Source organism: Lemur catta, chromosome 12 (genome assembly GCF_020740605.2).
Source record: "Lemur catta isolate mLemCat1 chromosome 12, mLemCat1.pri, whole genome shotgun sequence".
In the NCBI taxonomy this organism is placed as follows: Eukaryota; Metazoa; Chordata; class Mammalia; order Primates; family Lemuridae; genus Lemur; species Lemur catta.
The window spans coordinates 31,141,024-31,161,208 of NC_059139.1; positions in this window are offsets into that span (position 1 = coordinate 31,141,024).

A 20,185-nucleotide genomic window follows, 5' to 3' on the forward strand; every position below is an offset into this window, starting at 1 on the left:
TGTGCTAGAGTGACCAGGCTTTAATAATCCAGGTGGAATTCATGAGAAAGTGAGTTGGAACCCCACAGTTGAACTGGGCTGTCTAGGATTGTATGACAGAGGCACAAAAATATGACTGAGGATTTCAAGTAAAAGTAACATTTCTAAGTAAAAAGATATCCATTTATATAAAGTAACGATTTGATTAATATTTAGATTAGGCTACTAACATGAAAGAAGTCCACAGAATTAGTTTTCAGAAATGGTAGGCTGTGGGTTTCAAAGTGGGCAGTTATCTTATTGTTATATGTGGCGGTATTAGCCACTGTGAAATTGCAGTAAAATCCTGACTCTATAAACATGAATGTTATTTCCCCAAAACTCTAAAAAATGAGCATGAACTCATGTGAAGTACATGCTTAGTAAAAACTAGATAGGACCACAGTAAAGAAGATAAGAGAAAAGGTGATAAAATAAGGCAGAAGACAAATCAAGCCACCAAAATATTTTCAGCAGTGTCGTCTAAGTTAATCACACAGTTGCAGGTCACAGCTCAACTGCATAGTTTGGCAAAGTTTTTGACATCTCAAATTGATCCCTACAATGTAGAACAATTTTGCATTGTTTTCCTTTAAAATGGGGGCATTTCACACCCACCTGAGGAGGGGAAGATATTTATTTTCTTCTATGAAAGTACCAGAAAAATGCATGTAAACAGATTCAAAATTTCAAAATACAATTTTCTAGATTGTATCTTCACTTTGTAAAATGACTGTACCCTACGATGAAAATGTAGGCTCTTGCTTTTGATTCCTTCTACTTTGAAAATAGTTACTCAGAGTTCTTCTTAATCTGGAACACATAAAGGCATGTATGGGTATAAATTGTCATTTTAATATGTGAAATTTTATATTTCTTGTGTTTACTGCCTTATTCTTGACTCCGATAAAATTCCACATGGATAAATGCATCTTCTGTAACTTTTTTTTCCACATTTGAAGTGCCTACTGGTATTTCTTTATACATTCTCTGAGAATGACTGAAACACTAATAAACGATAAGAAATGTTTTTTCAAATAATCAAAAAGTTGGTTTTTTACTCTTATTACTATTATCTGGCCTTTTTCATATCTGTGTAACATCAATGGAAGCAGATAAAACACAAATTCATTTGCTTAACTGATAATTAGGAGCAAGTCATTGGATTCTGATTTGACCTTTCCATGCCTCAGTTTTCTCATCTGTAAAATAGAATAATAGTATCCAGTTCATAAGGTTGTTATGAGGATTAATTGACTTAATCTTTGTAAAGTGTTTAGATCCTGATACACAGAAAACTCTCTTTAAATGTTATTTATTACATATTTATGAAGACTTACCTTAAAGAATGTTGAAAATTAATTTGACTCCTCTTTCCCTAATTTCTAAAGTGTCAGTTTGCCTTGGCATAGGTTGAAATAAAGCAAGATTCACAGAAACTTGCTCAGATCAACGATCAGTAGATTCAATTTCCATAGTTAGATTCTAAATTGGCGGTCTTCTGTGTCTTCTTGTTCTCTAAATGTGATCAAGGTTTTCCTTTGTCATTTAGCATACTATTGAACATAAAATAGATTAGCTTTTGACCCAGTGAATATGCTGAAAAATCTTCAGCTTTGTAAAGGACTTCTCCTAATGCAGTCCACTATGGTCTTCTTCAGCCTGTTAATTGACAGGGGCTGTAAAACAATCCACTTATATTGATATTTCTTTCTCACAGGCATGATTCATTGGAAGAATTTCTCAATAATTCTCTCAAGTACTCATAATGCCCCTACCTTGGGAACTAAAAGAACTTTCCAACGGACTTCTTATGTTACATACAAAGCAACTTTATGTTCTTAGTTTCCTTTTAATTGAAATCACCTTGTATTTTCCACACTGTGCTTTGGCCTACAAAAATGTATTTCTCATCTAGTAAACTATGTAGATTGCCTTTTTAATCCAGTCTAATGGAAGCTCCAAAAATCAGAGACAAGAAAGGCCCAACTAGAATTGTTTCCCACAATGTCTCTCTCCGTATTGAAACTCACTTTTCTAAAAAGTCCCTCCACTTGATTTTAGGCTGAAGAAGAAATTTAATTAAATTTGCTATTTTTTGATGTCCATCATATAGTTAAAAAAGTGAATTCTTCTTTCCAATTAAAGCTCTGGTATTAGTATCAGTATTACTACTGCACTATATGAGCTAACATTTATTGTTTTTTCTTATTACATGTTAAGTGTTTTACCTCTGCAAGGTAAACGTTTTGTGCTTATTTTACATATGAGGAACTAAAACACACAGCAGTTAAGGAACTTGCTCACAAGGACAAAAAAGTAGGTAGAAACCCAGAATTTGAATCCAGAGTCCAGACTATGATTTAGTTCACTGCTAGAATATTATAATACATATAATAATTTTAGAAGAAAGATGACTATTCACAGAGCTAAGTAATTTATAGGTTGCCAATTTCTTGGCAGTGTAATCTAAGATAGGATTATGATGCCAAAGTCACAGTTAATGTTCCTGGAGTATACTATCTATGTATTTACTAATATTGTTTTGAGATATGCATTGTGTTTATGAAAATTCAATCATATAATATAAAAATAAGAAAAATAATAATTTAGTTACATTCAAATGTAAAATTATTAAGAAGCGAAAAGACTCAAAACATTTCCATCCTCCCTCCTAAACTGCTTCGTGCTGTCACAAGCAATTGTGGCATATCATACATCATCACGCTTCATCAAGGGCACACACTGAGCTGAGGGTTTTTTTAGGTAAAAATGTAGATGTTGACCAATATTGAGTATCTCAATCATAGACATCCATTTCCATGGTGCTTTAAGTTTCCTCCAGTCTAGTGTTAAGTGTTTATTAATTAGTAGAGAGCACCCTAGTTTAGCTATACTTTCCTTTTACATTCTCAACATTCTTGTACATTAATCTGTTTACTTCCTGAGAGCTAGAATTGAAAGGTTTAAAGTATTGGTATACTCAATGTAAAAGGTTGATATAAATGACACATTACACTGTAGCCCTAAAATTGACTGATATTCTAAAATGGAAAATAAGGAAATATGGCAAGAATACAAGTCTGACTCTTGTGCACTGATTACAATCTCATAAATGTGTGGAATAAAGTCCTTTGCATTTACTCTTGGGACATATTCAACCCAACCTCCATGATATGAATGCCAGAGAGAATTTTACTACAATGGAATAATGCTACATATTTCAGAGTCAAGATTGAAAATTCAGAATGAAATCACAAGTAAACATTTAGAAATTGGGTAGCTGCCTGTTTGATAATGTTCTTTCTTGATCCAACCATGCAACCAGGATTACTTATGGCACTTCATATACATGAAGATGTAGAAGACTCCACTCCAGATCTACTGGATTTTGAATGCTGCCCTTCTCTGAAAGTAAGACTGGCAAAATTATTAAAATCTTTGCAATAGATAATGATACATGTCCTAAATTGAAATCTCATACTCTTAATTTTAGAACAAGAACTCTAGACAAAATCCTGAATGCATCAGATTTGGTACCTTTTTATAGATTTGGGTTCCCCCTGTAGTACTCATTTATGTACTCATAAAGTTGTTTGTTTTATCATAGATCTGCAGCCTTCAGTTTGGATCATTATACCAAATGTGAAGTGGTGGCTTAGTTATATTCTCATGGTCCAGTTAGACTTTGAGGGAACAAGACAGCAAGGATGAGATATCAGCAAGAGTTGAATTACACCAAAAAAAAAAAAAGAAAAAAGAAAAAATAGAATATGTACTCTTAAAAGCATACATAATTAAATTGCCTAACAAAAATATCAAAGCACTGAATTCTGTGCTAGGGTACCCCTGGGAACTGGACAGCCTTGATCTTTTCACCTTTCATTAAGAAACAACTTTAAATCTAAAGAACTTCCAATCTTGAACAGAAATTAGAATTTAATCCTGTGACTTAGGACCCTATCCTAACAGTTTTAGAACTATAAATCAAGCACCCTGCATGATGTTTCCTACTCTGTCATATAACTGAACATGTATAATACATCACACACTTCTACTTTTCTTTCTCAGTGAATGGTACTACCATCTATCCAGTTTACTCAGGCCAGAAATGACATATAGAGTCTCTGAAAAAAAGGCATAAAATTATCCTATGTAGTTTTCCTATGGTCTGCCATAGGCATCTTATTTGTAAAAAAAAAAAAAAAAAAAAAAAAAATTAAAAAGTAGTAGAAAATGATTTTAAAGGAATAAGTGGATACAATATATATTGATTAAAAATCCATAAAACTGTGATATATCTCAGTATCTCAGTCTTAAATAATAACACAGTTTTTACAAATAGAAATGTATTTTTATGCATACTTTCATCTTTTTTATAGACCATGTATTTGGAAAGGCAACAGAGGAAAGTATATTCTTTTCCTCAGGATATTCACTTACAATATATATTAATTAGTTAATAAAAGTATTTTTTTTTACCAATTTTTCTCATAAATTTTCACATTTGCTCAGGTGTATAGTTCTCATTATTCCCAAAAGGTCATATATTTCTTCAAGCTAAGGTCTTATTTTATAATTTACTTAGATTCTTCACAGTTCTTAGAACATTTTAAGTGGATCCTAATAATTAGAGATTCTCTAAAAGATAGCAGAAATAAGATTTATTTTTAGCTTATGTATTTGGATAAAATGTAGTTTAATCATAAGTCCTGAAGTACTGCTACCTATAATTATATATAATATGCTGTCCTAACATTGGTCATTTTTATGCAACTTTCACAAATTTTCCATACCGATGTGGTGAATTTGTGAAATTCAAAGGGAATTTCACATCTCCCTTTTATCCTCATCCTTTGGTTGTTGATTTCCCACACTGACTCTGGATTTGGCCAAGAGACTTGCTTTGGACAACGTATAGAAGCAAACCTAACAGTCTGAAAATGTAATATAAGGCAACGATGTGAAAAGCACTTGTCCATTGGAGTGTGCCTTCGTGCTGCTCTGGAGCTCTGCCACCATATGAACAAGGCCTGCTGAGCCTGCTGGAGGGTGAGGCACATTATAGAGATGGGCCACTCATACTAGCTGTCCCAGCCAACCACAGCCAACCGACCAGCTGTGGAGAGATGCACGAATGAGTCCAGCCAAGATTAGCCAAGCCAGTCCCAGACTGCAAGAACTGTTCACCTAAGGCCAGCGCAAATTGCCAAGCTACAAAATGGTAAAATAAACAAATGGTTATTTTTTAAGCCATTAAATTTTAAGAAAATGTTTTTGCATGCTATGAAAGCTCACTGTATACCCAAATACGACTTATACTGTTATTTAATGTTTTTTTTAAATCAACTCTGTGTTTTAATATTTATCTTTGTCCTAAGCACATTTTGAAGCACTTTATTATATTTAGCCTATACTAATAGTTGCCTTTCCTCCCATCTCTGGTGTGTGGGTGTTTGGGAGGGAGCAAATCAGAGACACACATGGGGAAAAATAAAGAAACGACTACCAAGAGATGAAGTTGTAATATGTATCAATATGGTACCTTTAAACAAAATTTAGCTATCTGAGTGAAGTTCAAAGAGGTACCGCACTATGAGAAAGAAGGTGATAACCCTTCTTTTACACAATTAATGATGCTGTTTCTGGAAAACCATAGGATTGTTTTTCATCTTCTCATTACCAGAAAGACACAAACTAGAGGGAATTCAAATAATGGTGAAGGCTTCACAATCACTGACTTGTTTGCTAAATAAGCTAAATATATATCGATTGTCTAAACGATAATGGAGAGAGAGAGCAATAACAATCCATGGATGCTTAAAATGGATTAAAGTATCTATAGCCTGCCTGCCATTAGAACTGAACTAGAGCCCTAAAGGTCATTTTGTGGGGAGAATTTTGACAATACAGAGGAAAAAATTTCTTGTCCATCTTATCTCAAATGTCAGAAGCAGGCCTGCACCAAAATAATTAGTTTCTGAAATCTAAAAAGATAGGCATTCCCAACAAAATACAAAATTTGTAAACCAAAATGTTGTACACAAACACACACACACACACACAAATAGTTTACACACATAAAATATTTTACACACACATACACATGCATGCACACACACACAGAGTGTAAATTAATGCGAGGTGCACACCAGGCACCCGCCATGGCTGCTACCACTATTGCAACCGCCGCTGCTACCTTTGCTCTCCCTTCTCTCCTCCAGCTGTTTATTGCTATTTTTGCTGGAAGATGTTCATCTTCATTCAAAGGACCCTGAATAATAAACCACCCCATCTTTATGATATGATTTTCTCCCTCAATGTCCATCTCTCTTCACTGTTGTCACAGGTACAATTCATTTAGACCCATTAATAATAGTATTCGGAGCTACAAATGATATTAAATATTGCACAGTTTAAAGCCTCCTTGTAAAGAACTAAGGCACCAGAACTAAAGTGTTGTTCTTAGGGTTGAAATTTGTGTCTGCCACTCCCTGCCTGTGTCACTTTAGTCAAGATATTTAATTTATCTGTCTTAACCTCTTTTGTCTATAAAATGAGAAAAAAAAATAAGATTCACATTCTGGATCATTTTTTAGGGTTTAATGAATTAGCACTTTTCAGATTGCTGATAAAGCACTTAAAAGTTTGCTTCCTCTCTAAAAGCAAATAAGGGGAGCTCAAGGTGACTCCTTTTTCACCTTTGCCAAGACATTCTCAGAAACACCTAAAAACCCTCCCTATCTCCATTCACTTTTCTTTCTTGAGTCTAAGCTCCTAAAACCTTCCTCCCTTAATTTGTATTTTTTTGCTGTCCTCTTCTAGAATTGCTATTTTGGAAAGTTATTTAATCACTTAAGTTCATTCTGATTTCTTTTGATAAATTTGATAGCTTCATACTGAGTATTTGCTCTATATAGAGAATTGTATGAGGTTTCTTGGCAGGTAGATTATATGCCATTACTCTGGAAGTGTTTTCACCATTTTCCAGTTATAAAGACAGACGGCTAATAAATCATGTGACATGCAGAATCAGATCACCATAGTCACCTAATCATGAAATCTAGTGGAATTTTTTTAGGCTAGCTTCTTGCTTCTTAAACTTGATTCTATCATATTTATTTTTTTTCTACCTTTCTGGACATTTTTTTCTATCTTTTCAATCTATGATCTCCCTTGCTAGTATTTCTTTTATGCCATAGTTAGATCTTTACTCTTTCTCTCCATATTCCCTCCCTCATTAACATCCAACTCAAATGCAATGAATACAACACATAAGTTAATATCATTTTTGCCAAAATCTGTATCTCTAGCTTAGACTTCAGACTTTTTCTCTGTGTCACAAACACACCTCAATATTCACCTATCTACGTGCCTAACGGAGACTGCAAAATGCCATGCCACAAAGTACGTACTCTAGAGTCACAATACCTTGGATTTGAATCCTGCCTTTATTAAATGTATAATCCTAGACAAATTACCTGCCCTTTATGTATTTCATTCTCCCCACATATGAAATAGGAATAATAATGCTATTATGCGTACCTATCTCATTGTGGCCTTCAGTAAAGGCCATCACCTTTAGCATGCCCCATTGGGTTGAGAAAGCTGCCTGGTGGCAGCTGGGACATACATAAGGATGACATTGGAGCAGAAAAGAATGTAGAAAAATGGGAGCAGAACATGGTGGTGGCCCAGTGGAGATTGGACAATTGACCACTTACAGAGAAACTGAGCAAAAGCTATTGAGGATAAGAAGAAATGGAATTTTTCACTATTTGAGAAGGGAAGAAATACGAATATGAACCCTGTGATGAATTGAAATTATCAATTTGAATGTATGGTTTTCAATACAGATGGACATATAAATAATATATTATATGAAGATGCATGCATACATATATGAATATTCATGTGTGTAAGTTGTATAAATGTACATTGTTTTCCTAGTTCACACCTTTGAGAAAGACTGGAAGCACCAATATCACAGTGGTTATCAAGTATTTCCTAGATTGTGGCTTCTATCAGTGCCCGATAAAAGGAACAAATGCTTCTTGGGGAACCAGTTCATTCCAGAATTGGAGCAGGAAGAGAACAAGATGAATCTGAAACACATTGCACACAAAATGAAGTAATGCCCAAAAAATATCTCAGAAGCAGCTTGAACAGGCTCTAACTGCTCAAATACTCTGACTTGTCAAATCTGGAACAGTGGGAGTATCAAATAAATTATTAATACAAGAATAATAGGGTATAACCCATTGGATGAAATTTGAAATTCATGAGTATACATTGATATATTATAAATAAATTGACAATTGAAGAGAAAATAAAGCATTTCCTTACAGAATGACAAATGTGTAGAAAGAATGATGGAATCTGAACAGTTTTACACTATTTGAAAATTACCATAATGATAATTGCAAGAAACAGCAATAGTTGCTAAAACTATTGGGTAAAAGTGGGAGAAAGAACAGGATTTACATAGTCTCAAAGTATCTCCTCACAAAATACTGATCAATTACACAGGAGAGAAAATGTAACTCTACAGTTTAGAAACACAGAGGACATCATTCATTACAGGCAAATCAAAGTCAATAGTGCCTGTAATGAAACAAACTGAAATCATTTGTTCCCCCAAAAGAATACAATGATAAGAGTACAGTATCACTATGAGATTCTAGCCAAAAATGAATAATATGGATTTCATGATAAGAAAATGTCAGAAAAATTCATGTGAAGGGGCATTCAACAAAATAGAGCCTTATAGTATCCATACATACTAAGATCATGAAAGTCATAGAATGACAAACAAAATGTTTCAGGTTGAAAGAGACTTGAGAGACATGGCAACAGGTGAAGCTTGATACTGAATTGGATATTTTTCCCCCTATACAAAGTATACTAGGGATGATTGTCAAAATTTTCGTGGAGCTTCTCATGAAGAGTCTGCAGAAGTTTTGTTTTGTTTGTACTTTTCCTACAACTTTTCTGTAAGTTTAAAATAATTTCAAAGTTAAAATATAAAATGACTTGTATATTTTATGTAACTTAGAAAAAATGTTCGAGTCATAGTAAGCACTTCCTAAGATCCTTATTATATATAAAGAATAGGTCTTTATACAGAGAGTAGAGGAGAAGACTTAAGTTAGGTAGGTAGGGACCAGGGGACGAAGAGCCATGATTGTTGTTCTAGAAACAATTATTATATTGGAAAATGGGAGAAAAGCCTGCTCAGAAATATTATTTTCAAATACTACCTTTGTAACTATGAAGAGCAAATGATTTTATCGGCTGTATACCAGACAATAAAGGCTCACTTGTTGTTCTCCTAATATAACATGTGATCCCATATTTAATCGTTTCCCATAAATTATTTTCATAGGTATAACATCTTTCTCCCTCTTACCTACCTGGAAAACTTTTCAATTTGTCATTCAAGACAGTTTATTCATCATCCATCCTTTCACTCCACAATGCAATCGCCTCTATTGTCACATTGATCACATTATTAAGTGTCTGTGAATCTTTCTCTTTCCTTGGATTTGAACTCCTTGAGGGTAGAAATTAAAATGTTTCATTTTATTTTCCCATCTCAAGAATATATCATGGCATACACCACATGATTAATGTTTGATTATGCTCTTTATTAAAATAATTAATGAATGCAGCTGCTCGGTAGGTAATCAATGCAATATAATGTGGTATAAACAGTTCAGATTGTTGGGTAATGAAAGCCTAGAATTAGACGCCAGTTCCTCCACTTACAAGCTATGGACCTGTTGGGAAACTACATAATATCTCAAAGCCTTGCTTTCCTAATTTGTACAATGGTAATAATACAGTCTGCTTTACCAGATTGTAAAATTTAATGTAAATATTCAACCTATGTCAAATTTCTACCTGCTCTAATGCTGTGGAATCCTATCTTGGGAAATTATTGTTGACTGTTAGTATTTTGGTGTTTTCCAAACCTTGTTCTCATCAATTTTAATGTTCCCAATGACAACTCTTGGGAGAAATTATATCAGTCCCATATCATACTAAAAAATGTTTTTGAATAATAATTTAAAACACATTTAAGATTAATTTTCTAGTTAAAAAAGATTTTCCCCTTTCTCATGGGATACCCTGGAATTAAACTTTATCAAAAAGTGGTTTACTGTAAAAATAAATTATAATTTAATTACTTTAATATTAAAATCATTTGAAATTTTAACTGAACTTGTAAATTTCTTTTCCAAATTAAGGCTACTAGATTTTCAACTTGATCTTGATTCTTTTGATAAGCCAACTGTTTTACATTATTTTCCTCAGTTGTTTGTGATGTTCTATAAACACATTAATCTGTCACTGAACCAAATTATTCCTTACACTAAAATCTAAGAAATATGAATGAAATTAAGCATTCTTATTAAAAGACTATTCTATTTTCCAGAACTCCATATTTGTAAATGAAAAGATTATTCTGTGTCAATCAGGCAAGGCAATGAATAGAGATGAAGTACAGTTTTTTACCAAATAAAATGGTAAAAATAAAAGGTTCAGTTTATGTGCAATTATATGTCATATATTTATCTCATTTAGTTGTTTTTTTTTTTTTACTAAAAAGGTCCCTCAAATAGCAATGCCATCATTTCTAACTTTAGATACAATATTTCTGGAAGTAGCATATAAAAATGCCATAATGCTTGCTATGATGACATTTTTAGTCATTACAATTTAATTTCCACTCAAATTTTAAAATGATAAATGTAATAATGTACAAGAAAAAATAATACAATCTCCTCAATCTCTAAATTGCTTTTGCAAAGATTCTATACCAACAATTGGTAAATGAATATATAAAGTCCATAAAATATTTATAAATGATATGAAGGTTGAACTTCACCATGAAAGAAAAATGGATCTTAATATTTACACTGTAGTGACATACTTAACTATAGGATCTCAGCAAACTCATTTAACTTTACTCATGTTCATTTTTTTCTGCTAGGTATAATGGAGGTAGTAAATTTTCAGGGTTTGTATGAGGATTAAAAAAGAATACATGTTTATATACCTAGCATATAGTAGCAGATACACACAAGTGCTATTAGAATTAGTTTTGGTATTTTGAAGGTTTGCACATATTTTAAACCATGTCCTACTTATTCCAGGGTCTCAACTGTGACTGTGAAAATCAACAGGAATCTTGTAAACAAGATTCAGAAGTTGTGGAATGCCAAATAAGAACATTTAGTTAATATTAGGAAAAAACTCTGAAGACCAAAACATATGGGATATAGTGATAGAAGGGAACTAAGGCAAAGCTGCCTTAGTCTATAGAAGCTTCTTTCACTGTATGTGGCCAAATAGGAAACAACCGAATTTTTTCTTTGGCCTTGAGGCCAGGTTCATCAATACATTCATTTGCTCGTGAATTCAGCAGAGTTATTGAATGTGCCCTGTTTCAGGCACTGTGCTGGATCCTAGAGTTGCCATAGTGAGCGAGATAAACACTACTTAAGTTGTCGTGGAGCTTAAAGATTTTTGTAACACAACAGCTCAACACAGTTGACACATTCTGACACCATTTTCCCTAAATTTGCGTATATATATTTAAAACAAATAAAAGAAAATTAATATTAACAACATCTAACTGTTGAGCACATCTTATATGTTAGAAATTATTGCAAATTCTTTACATGCATTACACATAAACCTCATGAAAAACCCATAAGGTGGTCACTATAACTACCCCAAATTTATAGTTGAGGCACTTGGAGGACAGGCACCAAGTTATTTGCCCAAGATTATGCATCTGGTATAGGAGAATTAGGGTCCAAAGCCAGGTTGTTGGGCTCCCAAATTGATGTTCTTAATTGCAATTCTTTTATTCATTATGAAGTTTTAAAGAGCTTTGTAATTTCAATGTTTATATGGAAAGAGGAAAGAAACAAAGAGCAAATTTTAGTCAAGTAAAAAACACCAGTTAATCTACCAAAAGAAGCAGAAAATGGAAAAATTTTGTTTTCTTTTTTGCGTGGGTTGCCAGATTATTATGGATGTCATAAGAGATAAGGGTGGGGAATGTTTCAGTTTTGATAAAAATATTTCTATAGTGATTTGTCTATAACCTCAAACTTATTATAGGTTTGGATATATTTCTGGAAATTAAACAAAATTCCAATTTTTACTACTAAAATATTATTTTTAATTTAAATAGGCTCAGAAGTAAAATTCTTTATCAGTTTAAAAGTTTTTGTGTAAGTTGTATTTTCTTATGTTGGGCATGCTAATATCAAATATACTTTGTTGTTTTTAAGGTCAGAAACACATTTGCTTTCTATGTTTGCTCCTTTGCTGATGTTGCTGAATGAGCTCAAAATGACTAAGACCAGTCATTAAAATTTAAAAAGATAAACTTAGGTTATTTTAAAATGTTTATTGAATAAAGTGTGTGGTTTAAATATTACAGTCATATCAAAAACACCTTATATTCATACAGTGTATATACTTTACACAGCATTTCATATACATTATCTGTAGCTTTAAAACTTGAGCACATTAATTTTAAATGTTTCTTCCTTCACACCCACATTCCCAATCATAAGTTTGGCTGGAATGAGATCCTTGTTATTTTATAGTGTCCAGCAGCTAATATTTTAGGTTTGGAATACAGCTTCAGAAGGACCTTTTATATCACTGATAAAACTAGAGGTGATAAAGACCTGAGTTCAATGTTTTATTTGCAGTAATTTTATTTAATAGCTTCTATTCATCATCTTATTCCTTATAACATCCTAAAGCTTCTTTCCAACATATATTAGACTATGTCAAGAATGTGGAAGGCGAGATGAGATAAAACACATGCCAACTGTCACCAGCTTGGATCACCACCAACCAGGCAGTCAAATAGCACCTAAGTGTTTGTAGAGATCATCATTAGTTGTGAAGTAATCGTGCATGATAAATAATTCTTCATGAGACTTTCTGAAACATATACCCTTGCTATTGCATGCAAGGCACCTGTTTTGGCAATAAAAGAGAATGCCAAATAGAAAAATGGATTAGAATGAGTAGGAACACACTTGACAGAAAACAGACCTAGAATAATGAACCTTCTATACTTTGAAAATAGGCCTTCAACTTTTGCTTCTTGCTTTTCCTGCACTGTCATTTTAGAATCACGTCTTCAGCACATTTTGATTTAAGATGATTGGTGATATTTTTGGTTTTGTTTTTAATGTTCTTCATTCAGAAAACACAAGTAAATTTTTTCTATAAATTATTCAGCAACATCCTTGTCTAATCAGGTACAAAAAAAAGTTCTTATGGAATTAGTATTTGTTTAACCACTTTATTGCCACCAATATGTGAGTGTGAACGTATTTAAACATAAAATTGTACATAAATACACAAACACGCATATATTCATACATACACATAGATGTGTTGTGGGTAAATGATAAGGAGATTGATTCCATTGTGGTTTAATTGCATATAGTAAGAACAAAACTATTTCTAGTCTTTTATTAGCCTCTGTTTAGTAGCTACATGTGGGTATTCATTCCATTTTCTAAGTATGATGTAGAACTATCAGTTTTTATTTATAAAGATTGGATCATACTAATTTCCTACCAAATATTCAGGAAAATGAAGTATGTGTGATATTAGTAATTATGACATATATTTAGATAGAAATAATGTTTTGAGTTAATGATCATCTAAGTATATACTTTTCCAGCAGTATTCTTAGTATCTTCTTTTTATTAAATAGTTTTATTGAGATGTAATTCACATGTCATACAATTCATTCATTTAAAGTATATAATTGAATGGTTTTTAGTTTGTCCTCAAAGTTGTGTAACCATTAACAAATTCAATTCTATTGCATTTTGCTCACCCAAGAAAGAACCTCCATAACCATTAGAAATCATTTCGAATTTCTCTTCCCACCCCCACCCATACTTACCCTCAGCCCCAAGAAATTACTTATCTACTTTCTGTCTCTATGTATTTGCCTGTTCTGGACATTTCCCCCCCTCCTATCTAATAGTAATTATATCTCTTTGACCAACATCTTTCCATTCCCCTCTCTCCTAGACACCCAAGCTTCTGGTAACCAACATTCTATTCTGTCCTTCTATGGAGTCAGTGTTTTTAGATGCCACATATGAGTGAGATCATGCAGTATTTGTCTTTCTGTACCTGGCTTATTTTACTTAATGTTCTCTGCATTCATACCTGTTGTGCAAATGGCTGAATAGTATTCCATTATGTATATATACCACATTTTATTTATCTGTTTACCCATTGATGAATACCTAGATTGATTCCATGCCTTGGCTACTGTGATTAGTGCTACAATAAGCACAAAAGTGCAGATATCTCTTTGACATACTGATTTCATTTCATTTGAACATACACCCAGTCGAGGGATTACTGAATCATGTAGTAGTTATATTTAATATATTTTGAGGAACCTCTATACAGTTTCCTTAAGGATTGTACTAATTTATATTCCCACCAACAATGTACAAGGGTTCCCTTTTCTCCACAAACTTATCAGCACTTGTTATGTTTTGTCTTTTTGATAATAGCCATTCTAACAGGTGTGAGATGATACCTCATTGTGGTTTTCTTTTGCATTTCCCTGATGATTAGTGATGCAGAGCATTTTTTCATATACCTGCTGGCCATTACTACACCTTCATCTGAGAAGTGTCTATTCATATCTTTTGTCCATTTTTAATGTGGTTGTTTTCCTGCTATTGAGTTTTTGAATTTCTTCTCTATTTTGGATATTAACCCCTTATGAAATATATGGTGTGCAAATATTTTCTCCAATTCTGTAGGTTGTCTCTTCACTCTGTTGATTGTTTCCTTTGCTGTACAGAAGCTTTTTAGTTTGTTGTAATCCCATTTGTCTGTTTTTGCTTTTGTTGCCTTTGCTTTTCGGGTATTATTTAAAAAATTATTACCAAGACCAATGTCATGGAGCTTTCTCCCTATGTTTTCTTTTAGTAGTTTCATAGTTTGGGGTCATACATTTAATTCCTTGATCAATTTTGAGTTGATTTTTATACATGATGACAGATAAGATCAAATTTCATTCTTCTGCATGTGGATATCCAGTTTTCCCAACACCATCTATTGAAGACACTGTCCTCTTCCCATTGTGTACTTTTGGCAAATTTGTCAAAAAGTTAGTTAGCTATAAATGAGTAGATTTATTTCTGGGTTCTCTATTCTGTTTCATTAAAATATGCACCTTTTTATTCTATGCCAGGACTGCACTATTTTGGTTACCATAGCTTTGTAGTGTATTTTGAAGTGAGGTAATATGATGCACCCAACTTTGTTTCTTTTTTATGATTATTATTTCAAAATATTACAGAGGTACAAATGTTTTTGGTTACATGGATCACTTTCATAATGCTTGAGTCAGGGTTAAAAGTGTGCCTATCATCCAGATAGTGTTCACTGTACCAGTTAGATAGGTTTTCACCCATCCTCTCTTCCGTCTCCCCCGTTTGATTTCCATTGCGTTTTACTTCTCTCCATGCACCTGTGTGCTCATCAGTTAGTTCTACTTTAATAGGGAGTATATGTGGTGTTTGTTTTTCCATTCTTTACATACTTCACTTAGGATAGTGGTCTCTAGTTTCATCCAAATTGTTGCAAAGGGCATTAAATCATCCTTCTTCATGCCTGAGTAGTATTCCGTGGTATACGTATACCACATTTTGTAAATCCATTTATGAATTGATGGCCATTTAAGTTGTTTCCAGATCTTTGCAATTGTGAATTGTGCTGCAATGAACACTTGAGTACAAGTGTCTTTTTGATACAATGACTTCTTTTCCTTTGGGTAAATACCCAGTAGTAGGATTGCTGGATCAAGTGGTAGGTCTACTCTTAATTCTTTGAGGAATCTCCATACTGTTTTCCATAGAGACTGTACTAATTTGCAGTCCCACCAACAGCGTATAAGCATTCCTTTCTCTCTGCATCCACACCAGCATCTATTGTTTTTGGACTTTCTAATAAAAGCTATTCTGACTGGGGTAAGGTGATATCTCATTGTGGTTTTAATTTTCATTTTCCTGATGATTAGTAACGTTGAGAATTTTTTCATGCGTTTATTAGCCATTTGTCTATCTTCTTTTGAAAAGCTTCTGTTCATGTCTTTTGCCTACTTTTTAATGGGGTTGTTTGATTTTTTTCTTGCTGATTTGCTTTTTTGTAGATTCTGGTTATTAGTCCTTGATCATATGTATAGCTTGTGAATATATTGTCCCATTCTGTGGTTGTCTATTTGCTCTGTTGATTATTTCCTTGGCTGTGCAGAAGCTTTTTAATTTAATCAACTCCCATTTATTTATTTTTGTTGTTGCCATGATTGCCTTTGGGGTCTTCTTCATAAATTCTTTGCCTAACCTGATATCTAGAAGCATTTTTCCAACATTTTCTTCTAGAATTCTGTGGTTTCATGCCTTACATATCAGTCCTTTATCCATCTTGAACTAATTATTTGTGAGTGCTGAGAGATATGGATCCTGTTTCATCCTTCTGCATGTGGCTATCCAATTTTCCCAGCACCATTTACTGAATAGGGCTTCTTTTTGATTGTTTGTGGATGGTTTTATATCTGGGTTTCTTTTTGCTCAAGATTTCTTTGACTATTCTGGGACTTTCGTGGCGCCATAAAAAATTTAGGATTTTTTTTCTATTTCTCTGAAAATTATCATTGGTATTTTGACAGGGATTGCATTGAATCTGTGGATCACTTTGGATAGTATGAACATTTTTAATAATATTTATTCTTCCAGCCATGAACATGGGATAGTTTTCCATTTATTTGTTTCCTTATCAATTTTTTTCATCAATGTTTTATAGTTTTTGGTGTAAAGAACTTTTACTTTCTTGCTCAAATTTGTTCCCAAGGATTTTAATTTTTCGTTGCTGTTGTGAATGAGGTTGTTTTCTTGATTTCTTTTCCTGAGAGTTTAATTTTGGTGTATAGAAGTGTTCCTTATTTTTGTATATTGATTTTATATCCCACAACTGTGCTGAATTCATTTAAAAGATTTAGTAGGTTTTTGGGTAGAGTCATTAGGTTTTTTTTTTTTTTCATATTTGAGATCATGTCATCTGCAAACAGGAACAATTCAACATCTTCTTTTCCAAATTGGATATCTTTTATTTCTTTTATGCCTTATTGTTTGGCTAGGACTTCCAGTACTATGTTGAATAGAAGTCACAAAAGTGGACATCCTTGTTTTGTTCCAAATCTTCAAGAAAAGGATTTCAGGTCGGGCGCGGTGGCTCACGCCTGTAATCCTAGCTCTGGGAGGCCGAGGCGGGTGGATCGCTCGAGGTCAGGAGTTCGAGACCAGCCTGAGCAAGAGTGAGACCCCGTCTCTACTAAAAATAGAAAGAAATTATCTGGCCAACTAAAAATATATATACAAAAAAAAAAATTAGCCGGGCATGGTGGCTCATGCCTGTAGTCCCAGCTACTCGGGAGGCTGAGGCAGTAGGATCGCTTAAGCCCAGGAGTCTGAGGTTGCTGTGAGCTAGGCTGATGCCACGGCACTCACTCTAGCCCGGGCAACAAAGTGAGACTCTGTCTCAAAAAAAAAAAAAAAAAAGAAAAGGATTTCAAATTTTTCCTATTCAATATGATGTTAGCTATGGGCTTATCATATATGGCCTTTAATATAATCAGGTACATTCCTTCTATGCCTAATTTTTGGGGAGCTTTTATCATGATGTGGTGTTGTATCTTGTCAAATGCTTTTTGTGTATCTGTTAATATGATCTTGTAGTTTTTATTCTTCATTCTGTTAATATGATGTATCATGATTTGACTTGTGGATGTTGAACCACTTTGCATCCTGGGAATGTATTCCACTTGATCAGGGTGAATGATCTTTCTAATGTACTATCGAATTTGGTTTGCTAATATTTTGTTGAGGATTCTTACATCTATGTTCATCACAGTTGCTGGCCTATAGTTTCTTTTTTGTTGTTGTTGTTGTTGTGTCCTTCTCTGGGCTTGATATCAGAGTAATGCTGGCCTCATAGAATGAGTTTAGAAGGATTACTTCCTCTTCAATTTTATAATACTTTGAGAAGAATTGGTATTAGCTCTTCTTATAATGCTTTGTAGAATTCAGCAGTGAAGTTATCAGGTCCTGGACTTTTCTTTGATTGGAGATTTTTTTATTACTGATTCACTTTCTTCACTAGTTATTGACCTGTTCAGATTTTCTATTTCCTCATAATTCCATCTTGGCATATTGTATGTGTCCAGGAATTTCTCCATTTCTTCTAGGTTATCCAGGTTATTGACATATAATTGTTCATAATAGTCTCTTATATCTTTTGTATTTCTGTGGTATCAGTTTTAATGTCTGATTTTTCATCTTTGATTTTATTTATTTTAGTATTCTCTCTTTTTCTTAGTCTAGCTAAAGGCTTACTGATTTTGTCTGTCTTTTCAAAACACCAACTCTTTATTTTGTTGTTTTTTCTATCATTTTTCTAGTCCCTATTTCATTTATTGCTGCTCTGCTCTTTATTGTTTCTTTCTTCCACCTAATTATGGGTTGAGTTTGTTCTTGATTTTCCTTTTAGTTCCTTTAGGTGCAACATTAGGTCATTTATTTAAGAACTTTTGTCATTTTTTGTTGTAGGCAATGATTGCTATAAATTTCTAAGAACCGCCAAGGGGCTTTCCCATGGCAAGGACTGTAGGAGTCAGCAGGGGGAATGTGGACAACTGAGGGTCACTCACTTACCCTTTTACTGGATTGGAAAGCCTCTCCAAGCTCCCAGCCAATCCCAGCCAAGCAGGCTACCTTAGTTTCCTCTCTTTGCTTGACTTTGGTGTTTCCTGTCACTTCTTTGCGGAAATCCAGCAATCTCTCTTAGGTGATCTATTCAAAGTGTGATTATCTACTCACTGTTCTGGTTCTTCCTTGTGGAGGAGGCTAGTAACAAAAGCGTCTAGTCCACCATCTTGAGGCCCCTTTCCTCGTAATTTCTAATAGCACTTTTCATTTGTATCCAAGTCAACTGATTTTACTAAGAAGAGCCTATTCTCTGTTGAATGCTTTGCAAAATGTATTATAAAATAGTAATTTCATGCAGTCTCATAACTTAAATACTTTCCAGACATCTCTAATAACCATATGGATGAATCTCTACAGAAAAGATATTTTCTAGTTGGACCCAACCATGGCAGCTAACACTGGAAAACACATTGTAAATAGCAGGCACCTTTAGAGCCCATGAATCTACTTCAAGACAGCATTGTTCTACAGAGAACATTGGAATAGGCAACTGAAGATCCAGGTCAAGCTTTCATTTTGCCACTAATGAGATATGTGACCTTGGGCTGTTAGTGGTCTACCTTTGCCTCTGTGCTCTGGAAATAATCCCCTGGGCTAAACTGCAAAATTCCTGCCTTCTCCAGGTATGACACCCCCACCCCCACCCCCACTCACAAGGTATCTATATTTTCCTCTCTACATTCTGGGACTTTCCTGTCACGTCAAACAGACACATTAATCATTCTTGTTATACTTAACCTCACAGGATTTATGTGACACTCAGACAATATAATGTGCTGTTAAAAGATGTTGAAATGAAAGAAAATGGTTGGATAAACTACAGTTCTATATCCTCTTATGCAGGTGTTTAGAGATAATCATATTTGACCAGGATTTGAGATTCTTTCTTACTCCTTGTTATCAAAACCTTTGTGCTGACCAACTATTCTGTTTACCTTTACCTGTTTCTATAGGACTGCAGCCATGTGGCATTCCGAGTACCTCACTCTGAATCCAGTATAGCTGTGAGCACTGGATGCATGGTAAGGCTATGCTTGTATCCCAGCTTTGAAACTAAAAGATAACCTTGACATTTTATGAAGTCAATTTCATTCATTAGGCAAATTGCCACATTTGAGAATAAGCAAATTAAGCATTTTCATCTGTCTCTTGGCTTCTCTGAGTAGTGTAATCACCATGGATTGTGTCATGGATCAGATTCAAAGCCTTGTAATTGTATGTCAGTGGGCAACACAATGTTGAGCATTCCCCTGTGGCTTTTTCCCAGCCCCCCTCAGCTTCACACTCTCCGTGGACATACCATGACTTCTGATATACAATAA